This window comes from Panthera uncia, chromosome D2, assembly GCF_023721935.1.
Source record: "Panthera uncia isolate 11264 chromosome D2, Puncia_PCG_1.0, whole genome shotgun sequence".
Classification (NCBI taxonomy): Eukaryota; Metazoa; Chordata; class Mammalia; order Carnivora; family Felidae; genus Panthera; species Panthera uncia.
The window spans coordinates 46,615,138-46,617,626 of record NC_064818.1 but is presented as its reverse complement, the minus strand read 5'-3'; positions in this window follow the sequence as shown (position 1 = coordinate 46,617,626).

The window sequence follows — 2,489 nt, the reverse complement described above, 5'->3', positions numbered from 1 at the left end:
GCACAGATGAAGCTCGTGCTGTCTCAAGCCAACAGAAGCTCCTCCTTCCTGGCCAGGGGGTGGGGAAGTCCCTGTGCTTTCCCCAAGAGAGACCATCAGCCCCATTTCACACAAGGCTGCTACAGCCCCAAGAGCCGATGAGCTTCTCTTGCTCCTGACACGGGGCCCAGCAAGGCCTCGTTGTCCATCTCACGTCAGATGCCGCAATCCAGCTCTGAAGGCCCAAGGATGCGTGGGCTACTTAAGCATCTCAAAGGCAGGTGTGAAGGCAGCCATAGACCCCAAGCCCCAGCCGAGCTGGCTCAGGATGTGCAGGGAAGGCACGGCTGCAGGCCCTCAGGAGGGGGGCAGCTCGAGCAGTGGGCCGCATTCTCTGCGTGCTCTGGGGCTGGCCCTGTGCCGCCTGAGTTGCACAGGCGCTCGGGGACACAATGCCACACTGTGCTCCCTGCAGGGAAAACCAGGCCGGATGAGTGAGGCTCATTCCAGAAGCATCACTGAGAACTCCCTGCCTCCCCACCACATAAACTTTCCCGAGATTCCAAGTAGATGATGTAAACTGAAAGGTCCTGAAAGCCGACGACAATCCGGCAGTGAAGACCGCAGCACAGGACACAGTACCTCGGGCATGCAGGGACCACGGGGGTGGTGCCCTGGAGACACTCAGCACAGAGAGGTGGCCCTGCCATGTGTGGGCGAGGGTGCGTGGTGGCAGAATAGGTGACAAATGCACATCTGTTTAAAATGTAAGGGGAGAAAGAGGAAGGAAAGAGGGGGGAGATAGGAGAGGGGGCGGGCAGGCTAGCCCTCTGCCCCTGGGCTGTGGAAGTGACAGTCCGCTTAGAATGAAGGAAGAAATTCGAATCAGACCTTTCCTAAAGGATTTTCACCATGGTATTTGTTTCTAAAGAGCGTCCTCTGGTCCGTGGGATTGTGGCAAGGAGGAGCAGACCCGTTACCCTTGGGAAGCAAGCTCGATGAATGGGCAAGCTCAAAAAAATAGTTACACTGTTGACCAGTTTGTACCACAGCAACTCCTCCAGCACTTGCTCTAGGTTCTGGGTAAGAAACACGTGTTCCTTCCACATCCCCTGGGAGTCACACGGCAAATGTGTGGGAATACAGCCGGTCCAGTCATCACTTTGGTGCCAGAATCCCATAGGTGTTGCAAACAAGCAGCCCTCTTCCTGCACGAAGCCAGGTCTCCTGTAAAACCAAGTGAGAAAAAAACAAAGAAATATGTTCCCATGAACCCTCGACGCCGGAAGCAGCAGAGCTGTTTAGCTGCCACCAAAGAAGAGCTTCAGGGTCCCAGGGTCCCCGGGGGAGAGTGAAGAACATTGGTAGACAGGGACGGCCCCCAGCTCCTACCGGGCCAGGTGTCCCAGGCAGGCCCCTGGTGCACAGAAGGAGCCCACGTGGAGAGGGGGCAGGGCTCCTGCATCCGTCACACGTGGAGGGGGACATGATGGGCACAGACACCCCCACAGTATAGGCATGGCGGTCTTCTGGGGAACCCCAAAACTTCTGCTCTGTTCTCAGAACCCAAGCCAGTAGAGTGGAATGGATGCCCAGGTCGCAAGAAGCCAACCCCGAAGTGTGATATCAGAGTGTCAGATTTCAAATAAACTTCTGTAAACCCGAGGGCTAGAGCATTGCTTGGTATGGTCCCTAGAGGGAGCTGCACATTGGGGGTTCCAGGTGACACGGTGTGCGTACCGTCCTGTGACATCTGGGCTTCCTGGTGCCCGTCCTCAGTTAAGGGAGAGTCTGCAGGGCTCTGGAGCAAGAGGTTCGGACAGTTACGGTCTCGCCTCGCTCAGCAAAGTAAAGCTCTCACTCTTACTGCCGCCCAAAACCACAACAAAGCTGGGATGAGGTCGTTAAATAGGCTGCAGCCCGTGCCTCTGTCAGTAGACCAGACGAGAAAGTGGCACCTCGTGAGAAGCAGATGAATACCACATGTCACCATTTGACTCTCGGCCGAGACACTCTCCACCCACGTCCTCATCCCCTGCTATCCCTGTGAAGATGGTATAATGGCCCTTATCCCTGACAGGGACAAAGACCAGAGGGACTGACCCTAGCCTGTCCCGTTCCCTTTCTCAGCAGAAAGTGGGGCAGACATTCCGTAGATGTGGAACAGGGCAACTGGCAGTAGAACAGCGTTGGGCTGGGATCATTGGCTCTGCCGCTAAGCTAACATGCTGATTGACCTTGGCCAGCCTTCCTCAGGTCTCTGGTCTCGGGTTCTCCCTGTAGTGTGTGGGAATAACAGCTTTCTCTCAGGGTTGGTGCAATGACTCAACTGAGAAAAGTAGGGAAAATGATGTTCAGATTACACACCACCCATGTCCCACGTCCCCATCGCTGTGGGCGCCTCACACTGTATGTGAGTGCTCTTCAAGGAGGCCCCAAAGAAAGGAAGCACTGAGGAAACACCACCAGCATATGTCTCAGCGGCAAGGCCACTCCAGAGTCCCATGCTT